At 41.9% G+C, this 10,490-nt stretch overlaps 1 long non-coding RNA gene across 2 annotated transcripts in view; it reads left to right on the top strand.

The window, feature by feature from the left end:
• Window positions 1-3,988: 3,988 nt before the first annotated feature.
• LOC147310496 (uncharacterized) overlaps window positions 3,989-10,490 on the top strand; it is a 36,094-nt gene continuing 29,592 nt past the window's right edge. The window contains exon 1 of one of the 2 annotated variants that reach the window (XR_015125642.1): window positions 3,989-4,356. This is a non-coding gene — a long non-coding RNA (uncharacterized LOC147310496). Of the gene's footprint in view, window positions 4,357-4,975; window positions 5,483-10,490 lie in introns of those variants that run through there. The other variant, XR_015125643.1, reaches the window with a different exon arrangement.

Here is a 10,490-nt window from a genome sequence, read left to right as displayed (position 1 = left end):
CTTGCAGGACCTCTCACAAAGAGCAGCCTCTCCAAACCACACAGGCCATTGGAGCTATAATTTACTTAGTGCAGTCATTGCCGAAGTTTACCCTCCCATCCCCTGACCAGCCACAGCATAAGAACCCAATTGTTCTCGTGGTCTGCAGCGACAATGGCTATTTGTGGTCATCCGGAGAAAAAGAAAAGTGAGAAAGAGAAAGGGATTCAAGAGGGGAGAAAGCAGAACCGTGCGATCGAGTAATTTGTACCGTTCACTGCTAAAGATATAGTCAGGGTCAAGCTCAGAGAGAGAGAAGGGTCAGGGTGACTGCCGAGCCCGGCTGGGATCGCCTCAAGGACACGATTTTCCCAACCAGCTCCCGTGCTTTAACCCATCCAAGCCCCCTAGAACAGTTAGAACTGTGTGAGCGACTTTAGCAGCAAGCCTACCAGCCTCCTCTGCCCCCCACCTGTGCCCTTTCAGGCCAATTGTGCTGGCACGGCAGAGGGAGAAATTGAATGAATTAGGCAGTTGGATGTTGCCTAATGGTCGTACTGCACAAATGCAGCCATTCCTGGCATTGTTATGTGTTCGAGTGAGACTGAGAGGGATTGTGCTCCTCGGTCCAGTGCAGGAAAAGCAGCTAATAAGTGACACAATCTGTGGGAATCAGCTCAAACCAAAAAAGAGGACTGAGGCAGATCTTTTCTCCGTTTTTGGAGACGTTATTGATGAGGAGGGAAGGTACAGCTGTGGATTTAAAGCGACATCATGTGAAAGTTTTAGTGCCTCCTGGTTTTAGAAGCGACTACTTGAAAGCCAAATAAAAAGATCCCATCCTCTCCTCATAAAGTAGCACCGGCTACTGGAGTGTGGCCCCTGCCCCCTGACACAGGCCACATGCCCAATGTGAACACAGTGCCGCTTTTCAACACTCAGGCCTAGAGTTACACACGGCAGCTGCGGCGCACTGCTGTCCTGCTCTCTCTCTCGGGGAACTGACTATGACCTGAGCTTGAGGACACCCTCGGCCCTCTTGGTAATCATTGACCTGTTACCTGTGGCAACTAAGCCACAACGAACCGTACGACCACAGGACTGCTGATAGCGAGGCGATAACGTCGGCGTGTGGATAACAGCGCAGGCATGCGTGCTCACACTTTTTTTTTCTAAAGGAGTTAGATTACGTATTTATATATATTGGGCTGAATTATCAGCGTCACGGTTATCCCTGTAAGCCCCAGAAAATCCCTAACTCCTGTTCATTATCTCCTTAAACAGGGCGTTACTGTAAAAACAAGTATGCTCATCCAAGCTTTACTGCATACACAAAACTTTATACTTTGTGAATACCAAGCACAAAGGCAGCGGAGACTTTTTGACCCTTGATTCTGACTCCAATCTTTGAACTTGTGCCAACTGCCGATCGGACACCAGCTTCCCTGCCAAATTAAAATCTGTCGCACTCAAAGAGTTAAAGTATTCAAAGAGTTGGGTTGCTGTGGCACTAAAGTCTGCCACCAGAGTGACTCAATTTTCACTTTTACAACTGCACCATGAGATGATGTGCCATGTATTACCCATTTGGTGCGCGTGCCGAAGTGAGCTGTTGAGGAGTTTATCAAACTTCTTACACTCGGCATGCTAATCTCAAAAGAGCTTTTTTGCTCCCGTGAGCTAAAAAAACTAGAGATGGTGAAGGGGAAGGAGGTCATGATTGGCGTGCCCCAGTTTGAGTGGTGTGATCGATCATGTCTCAAGTGTTTTTCGTGGTACTAGGTGGGGCGTGGCACTGCACTGCAGTAAGTTTGAGGGCGGGGGTGGGGGCCAGGCCAGGGGTACCATCCAAGGAGAGGAAGGAGCAGTGAGAGGAGGGTAGGTGGAGGAGGGAGAGACAGAGACAGACAGCAGTTTGGTCCTTGACAAAGCCTCCTCCCACTTTTTTTCCACACCTCCTCCAAACTTGCTCCTTCCTCCTCTTCCCTCTCTGTGGCTGCTGTCTTTGGGTACTCCATGCAGAATGGTCTGTGTCTGAGAGCAGTGGCCTGAAATAAAACTAAGAGGGGCCTTGGGCAGTGGAGAATGCTAGCTTTGTCTCAGCTGCCATCCACACTGTCTGGAGACGTGGGCTCAAAGAGAGGGTCTGATTGCAAATTAGAAGTGCCGAATAGAGCACCCTGGCCAACTCCACTAGATTCAACACTGTTTACGCCATCTCGTCTCCTCGCCCGTCCTCCTCGGACACTTTGCCGGTTCGATTTTATGAAAAAGTCCCGTAAAAGAAGGTTAATGGCGGGACTCGGTGCTTTTCTCTCGTCAATACTTTTCACGTAATTGATGCGAGTGAGTGTTCAAATTCAGTCAAATGAAACATTGATGAGTACTGAGTGCAAAAGTCAATTTGGGTGTAAAATTTTGGATGATAAGTGCCAAATACGACATCTGCAGCAAATCCACCAGTGACATTAACATCTCCTAATATTTGTTTTACCTGAAGCTCACTTTATTATTATTGGAGCATTTTTTTTTCTTCCCAGGCAAAGGAAACGTGGGGATTTTATAGTTTCAGGTCCACTTTTGAGGGAAAACAGACAAAAAAGATCATTAATAATTAAATATATTTCCTGTTGAAGGTATTTTATAATTTGAGCATGTTCATTTACAAAATTTAAGGAACTGTGAAAACATTTCTAAAGGTGATTACAAAGAAAAAAAAGTTCAAAAGTGCCTTATGAAAAATGCTTTTCTACAAAGAAAGGACATGGTGAAATAATAAAATACAGAATACTTACATTACACAATAACTTCACACTTCTGTGCTGACCACAATTACTAATATATTATATTACAATGAATATGTTTATTAATATCTAAGAAATTTAAATAACAGGGTTGTATGTGTGTGTGTGAGAACAAATATGAGCCTGAGCCCTACATAAGAATTTGATGTTTCTTCGCTTACATAAAATAATATATTAAGCAATTACTATCGCCTATGTGTGTTAATAAAATATTATCATCTCTATAATATATATATATATATATATATATATTAGTTATAAACATCACAACTGTAAGTAAAAACATTACCCTATTTTTTTTTATAATTGGCTTTAGTTAATAAAAGTTTACACACAGCCTTTTTTCATGAACTATTGCAGCTTTAAATATGTGTGTGTTTGTCTTAATAATATGAACTCGTGTCACCTTCTAATCCCAGTAAGCTATAGCCTACATTCTCAGGCCACAGGCAGCTGAGCTGTAACATCTCTCTCTCTCTCACACACACACACTCCTAATCCTATAGTATGGCTCCATGCTCGTGAATATAGGTGTTCTGTACGCTTGTAAATACAGGTTTACGTGCACTCATTGCACACTCTGCTAGTTCACAGTGTGATGCTCCAGTGCTAATGTGCACAGAGCTTCGAAAAAACAACTAACACAAGCAGTGGTTTGATCACGAACTGAGGGACAAACATGCTTCTGTTCAACTTCTGTTACTAGTGTTAAGTTTTTTCCCACAAAATAATCACATTGACATATTTCCACCTGTGTTTTTAATGTTTTTCTTCCTATTAATATTATTACCATGATTTTTAAGGGAGGATTTTAATTAATTAGCTCCCTTAATAATTGACTTTTTGGTCCCCCTTTATTAATTTACATTGAGCAGTTGATGGTGAGGGAGTGTGTTCTTACACATTCCAGAGGAATATTAAAAGTTAATTTTTTATCCTTGCCTTCAGAGAATCTCATTTCTCAGTAACATACCTGAGGAAAAGGTTAAATCTTACAGGGAAGCCACTTTTGTGTGTGTTTACATTATTAAAGAGTGACTGTGCAGAGCTCTGTGTAAGGAGTATAACGTTTAATGAACTTTCCATGTTATTATAAATAATTTTAGATTAAAAAAAAGATTTAGACCTAAAGATGCGCACTATTTATTTTTAGTCCAATCATAAAATTCCCCTACAAACTCTCTCGGAAAACATTTCCCCCCTAGTACACGGACTCTATTACAGTTTCATTTCCTTACATTAAACTAGTATGACCCAGCATGAAAAATCAAATTATTAGCTATTAAAATATCTCCCACGTCCCCTCGCTTTTGCCACTTGGGTTTTTTTTTTTTAATTTATTTATTTATTTTTAGCAACTTTTCAAAATGTCGGGGACGTGCTCCAGCAGCTCTGGTTTGACTCATCACCACAGCTGATTAATCAATAAAGTGTCTGTGAGGCAAACTGGCTACCTCAACAAGTCCGGGCTTGTCTGCGAGTCACCTGTGGCGTCGAATGAATAAGGAGGTCTTCATTAACTTGCAGAGAGGACAAAACTGAATGAAGCTCATTAACTGCAGGGAGGGAACAGGTGTGTGAAGTCCCGCTTTCGGGGAGTGTGTTTTAAAAGCTAGCAGATGAAGAAAATGAAGTAGCCTAGCTGTGGAGGTTAAGGTCTAAGCTAACATGAGAATTACATTTAAGTTAATGTGCTGTTAATAGAGCGCCGTTAGCCCGGACGGATGGTGACGCAGCACATTTTGCTTGTTTTGTGGCTATTTTTCTTTAGCTTCACACTTGCAGTTTGTTTTAAAAGCACACACTTTTATGAATAATACTTTACAGCAAAGCTACTTACCAGAGTAATTGTTAATTACAAAAGCAGGGGTGGTGCAAGTGGGGAAAAAGGCATGGTATGTGTGTAATAATTCAAGGTGGGGCATAAAACCTGTGTGCCATGGAAAATATGTGACTTTACAGTGACCTTGGTGGTTGTTTTATAGCATTTTTGTTTTTAATTCTTTAATATTCTTTTACTGTTGTAAATAATTTCGCGGCAGTAATTTGTGCTATTTTCAGCACCAGTAAAAGTTGACGGCGGAATTAAAATAGTCTTTTTCACGAGGCTGACAAAAGTTCACGCCAGCAAATAGTGCTTTTTAGGTCCGCGGAGGGGGCAGGAGGGGAGGGAGTGAGGCAGCCCTTAATAATCATCTGAACGCAGGCTCGTTTTTGCTGATATTTCAGAGTGGTGGCTTTTGTTTTTCCCCCCCTTTCCCTTCGTATTTTGGAGTCTTTAAATAAGCAGCACGGCAGAGCAGCCTGCACCGCACAGCGGTGTGGTTGTATAACTCGTGTTTCACCTCAGCTGAACTTGACGCATCTGGTTCACCGGCGGCGCGAGTCGCACGGCGCAGTCTGCTGTGTGTCCCCACTGAACCGAGCTGCATGGCCGGCCGAGAGAGACGCGGAGAAAGAAAGGGGGGAAACGCAACACTTTCGTGACATAGCAGCGGCTCTCGGAGACCGAGTCACGGGATGACTCCTCCACATCTCAGTCTGCAAATATCGTCCCTTTCTTGCTTTTTTAATTTCCTGCTGTTTCGTGGCTCCAGACACAAAAAGGAAGACGAGTCACCGTGGGCTAAAGGAAATATAAAGCCGGCCGACTTGGACACGCCGGAGCAGACCATCCAACTTGAACTTGAGACGAATCGGTGCGTATTAAAATGCCGCTCTATACGTTTATTTTTAGTTTTAAATTTGCGCCAATTGCGTAAAATTACATCAAAGGTTTTGTTTTAAAAGCAAAAGCAATACAGCGTGTGTGAATTGTGGCGGTGCGTCTCCCCTCCACCAACACCCTCCCCAGACTGAGTCAGTGGATATTGACACTGTTATGACTGAAACAGTCCTTAGGGGAAGTTTCCAGCGTGCCCGAAACTGTTTAATAGCTTAAAAAAGTCTTTAAAATTGAGAACAAGTCGCAGACACCTTATAGTCTATACGCGGTGATGGAAATGGTCGCCAGGCTGTAAATTCTCCGTCGCAATACGAGAAAAGAGGTCGCCTTCCCGTGCCCTAGTTTCTGCTAGCTGAGAGGCATAATCTTCCCCCCTTTGTTGTCCCCGATGCAAACACAGATAGGCAGCCGGGCGGATCGCGTCAATCCAGCGGAAAACATCACCGCTCTCCAAGTGATCAGTTTGTAGGATTTGATGGGGGAAAAGGAAAAATGTGCGTTTAATTAGTAAAAACTGCGTCTCCCGGAGCTGTGCGCCCCGAGATGATGAGCGTATGTAAGACCCGAGAACATATGGTAGAACTGTGCGGTTTCCCCCTGATGTGTCACTGTGGTTTCCCCTCAAGAGAAGTTTTTTGATGAAATTAATTCATTGAAATCCGAGAGCAGCTAACTCAGCAGTAGCTGAATGTATTTTTAATGCTCTAAAGGCCCGTTTGGTGCTTCCTGGCTGTGTCTCAGGTGTACACTGAGCTTCTCTAAAAAGACACATGCTTAAATTCCCCGTGAGATATTAGATTTGTGATGCGTTTGATGTTACACGTGGATGTGGGCAGTAATAACAGGTGCTTTACACTGGCCAGGTAGCAGCACACAAAGTTCTTTTTACAGCCTCGTTCTTTGATTGTTTTTGGCTGAAGATAATCACACAGATTCCTGCTAAATAATAAATAAAGTGGGGAAATCATCGTCCTCTTCTAAAAGCAACTAAAGCAAAAATGCAGCCTGCACATAAAGTCATAAAAGCATGGTTGCTTTGTAATTTGCACTGGGTGTAAATTTATAAAATTTGACTCTATTGATTTAAAGCACAAGTCTCCTTTTTTGTTAGCTTCATACTCAAATTTACTGCTGTCAGTTTATCTTGGATATATCACTCAGGCCACACTTCACCGGCACGGAAACGCATCGCAGGTTAAAGGTTAAAAAGTGGCCCACGCACACCTTAGAGAATTGCCTCTCCCTTCCAGTTCATCTCTGCTCATCTGGCTACATTTTTTTCTTTTTTGCTTTGTGAGTGTATGTGTGCCTGTGTGCTCTCAAGGCTTTGTGTGCAGCCTGGTTGGCCGGTCGGGTAAGATTCTGTTCATTCTGGAGTGTCGGTCAAATTTGCAAAGAAGCAGCAGCGTTTCCCAGGAAAAGATCTGTGTTAGCTGACAAAACACGGCGTGTTGTGCTATTGCCACATTCTCACCATGAAAGAGGAACACAACTGTCAGGAGCCAAAAATTTGAGCGGGGTCAGAACGACCTCTTGGCTGCAATAGCTTGGTCACAAACACAATTTTTTTCCCCTCTGTGTCTTATGAGATTTATGTTTATAAGGCACAATCATGGTTATAAACAGGAAAATGTGCCTTTGAGAGAATGCAGCAGAAACACAGGTGGCCTTTAGACAATGGGCCGGGGTTCATTTCTCTACAGTGAGGCAGTGGGACAGAAGAAAGGACATGGCTGTGGAGTGAAAATTAACGTGATTATTTTCAGATTCAGTCCGCCACCCTGTAGCTCTGAGCTCCGTTGTGGGCCATACTGGCAGTGGCCAATATGGTAGGAAAGAAGAAGGCTTGGATTCAGCAAAAAAAAAAAAAAAAAATTCCTCTCATTTGCTTTCAGAGCAGCTTCATCCTCCCTCCCACACTCCCTGCCACACTCTCATATCTCACGCAATTGATTGAAACCCTAAACGGCAAGATCAGGACGGAGCGCAATCCAGCCTTTCTATGAATAGTTGATTGGACGTGATGGCGATGTGGTGTGTTGTTACTTTAAGGCCATTTCAGGTCAGAGGGCGGGGGGCGGTGGGGTTTGGCGAGGGGGATTTTCGGCGTGCACGGCCGATGCTGCAGTGTGGCGTCTTGTGCTCGCCCACCCCATCTTTAGCTGTTTCGTATAGGCGCGCAGAGTCCTGTCGCTCCCTAATCAGGTCATCTGGCGTTTTGAGAACTCACACATACTCCTTTAGCTTTTTGCCTGAGAAGGGCTTTAAAATGTGTTTGTTTTTTTCTCCTTACCCCCTTTTTAATTCGTCATTTATTTTATCGTGTGTGACAAAGCCACCTTGTCATGTTCTAATCTGCACAGATGGATGGTGTGTTAACAGTAGGTGGGCGTCTGTCACTGATTATTTAAGTTTTCTCTGGTATTAATAATGTGGAAAACCATGAGATGTAAAGTGTGTCACTAGTGTGTGTATATCCCGAGTGCAACAGGCGTTTGTTTGCATGTGTGTTTGTTGCTCTGCTGTGCTTTTGCTGTCCCCACCAAACACTTCACATTTGAAGTCTCTGTGCATCTCAGCACAGGGCATTTAAGTGCTTGACCTAATTTCTCTGGCAGCGAAGAATCCACTCGTGAAGGCCTTCTTCTGTGTGTGTTTGTGTGTGTGTATGTGCGCACGCGCGTGTTGCTCTGGGTGTTTCCTCCTTGCCTTTCTAACAGGAAGCTGATGTGGAGTTCAACTGAGGACAGGGAAAAGGCCTTTTCTTTCCACTGTGAATCATTTGAGAGAGAGAGAGAGAGAGAAAAAAATGAAAAAAGAGTGGAGAGGGAAAAAAAGAGACCAGGCTGCTGCATTGATTCAGCCCTCTGCAATCTGGCCTGCCTCTCTTTCTGTCCCTCTCTCTTTTCACTCTCTGTACTTTAGTGTCTATTTAAGTTTTTTTTTTTTTGTGTGTGTGTGTGGAGTTTTTCTGATTCCAGATGAACAGCAGTGTTCTGGAGGGACTCAGGGGTTTATGGAGAGTTCACAAGTCCTGTGAGAAGACTGGGTGAGGGGGTTGCTTTGTGGGTAGGAGTGCATATTCTTCCGGTTCAGTTATAAACTAAGTGCAGCAAAAAGGGGAGGTCCATTAAATACTTGGAAAGCATTTAAAGTATTTTTAAGTATTTACCATACACACACAAACCGGGTTTATCAAGGCCAGTGTCGAGACACTACAAAGCATTTGCCCTTTGTATTGCTGAAAGCTAAAAAGTAAAGAACAAAAGATAAAAGTAGCCAATGAATCTTCTGAGTGATCTGCGGAGTGATAAATGGTACTGTACCACAGAAAAAGAATGACTGGAAGCCGGCGTTATAGATCAACTCGTTGGCATCCCAAAAATGTAATAATTTTGTGGAATAAACGTGAGATTGATTCATTTGGTTTGAAGGTCACTGAGTTTAAATTTGTTCTTAGACATATTTCACGTGTGATGACACTTATTCCAAGAACTACATGCAGACCAAGGCAAATGCTAGAAATGTTGAAACAGCATGACCTAATCTCATCTTCAAGGTTTCATGTACATATTTTAGTGTGGAGGGGTGGGGGTGGTAGGAATTAAATAAGGCCAGATACTCTAACTAAAAACACCTACTCAGCCTCTTTCATGTTTTTTTTCAATACCTTTTGAACTATCTACAGACTATTCTAGAAACATCGTCACACACCCAGCAGCTGCCGAGAGACAGAAATATTCCAGAATACCTGTTTCGTAAGGACTGTATCGGTCCTTCCCATACGGAAAAGAAATAGTAAAAACTTATATGTGATTACTCATGAAAGTGGCCACTTTCCCATTACTTTCATACATTGTTTTAGTAAGTATCCAAAACATACAAGTTTCATTATATAATTTTTCAAGGGATCTTATATCTGTTTTCACACTTATATGCTTTTCATACAAGTTTCACACAAGACAGATAAGATAAGATAAGATAAGATAACCTTTATTAGTCCCACACGTGGGAAATTTGTTTTGTCACAGCAGGAAGTGGACAGTGCAAAAGTTATGACGCAAAAATTAGAATACAATAAGAATAAATACAGTACACAGCTGTACAGAATAGAATAAAATAATATACTATATACAGTAGAATAAAATAGAATAAAAATATACAATAAGATAAAAATAGAATACGAATGCTATATACAACTGAGTAAAAATACAACGACAGATACAAACTTTATAAGATTTATGTATATCTTTTCCATATGGGTTACGAAACATTCTATTCTATTCATTAATGAATAGTCTAGTCTGCTCAAGGAGTAGTCAAGGAACCATTTTTTCCTTGTGTTTTAATATCTTGTTTGTGTGACTACAGCAGAGGGGTTTTCACTTGCTCAGTAAGCAAGCCTTGGCCGGGTGTCTTTAACCCTTAATTGGACTTTGCAGCATTAGCCCTGAGGCTGCAACTTCGTGGACAGAAAAAAAAAAGCTGAAGTCTTGAATAAATATGTTGAGTCAGCAATTTATTATTGTTGTTATTATTATTATTATTATTATTATTATTATTGGTTAGTACATAGTCTATATAGAAAGTGGTCTTCTCAAAATGTTGAGTGCAAATTATATAATTTCAATATGAGGTATGCTTGATTTTGTACACTCCGAGTCATTTCCAATCAAGTCTATTTATGTAAAAAATAAAACTTTTTTTGATAATGCATTATTTATTGTCTGTCTATAGAATGCTAGCAGGATTAGCCTTAGCACTGAAAGCTGGACAGACACTGTTGCCCCTTTTTTTTTTTTTAAACTTTCACATTATGTTAACTGACATTAGAGGTCGATATTTCATTTTAATCACCAATCCTGTTTGATGAAACACATGAGCCACCATTGAGAGCTAATACTAAATGTAAATGCCTCCATACCTTGGTCACAATTCCAGTAAATCTTTTACAAACAAGCAGGCTATGCCCTCAGTGGTAA

This window comes from Aulonocara sp. 'chitande type north' Nkhata Bay, linkage group LG17 (assembly GCF_057382095.1).
Source record: "Aulonocara sp. 'chitande type north' Nkhata Bay isolate Kocher_YH1m ecotype deep benthic linkage group LG17, A_spYH_male_GT1.1, whole genome shotgun sequence".
NCBI classification, from domain to species: Eukaryota; Metazoa; Chordata; class Actinopteri; order Cichliformes; family Cichlidae; genus Aulonocara; species Aulonocara sp. 'chitande type north' Nkhata Bay.
The sequence above is the reverse complement of the archived record's forward strand: the minus strand, read 5'-3'. Positions and strand labels throughout refer to the sequence as shown.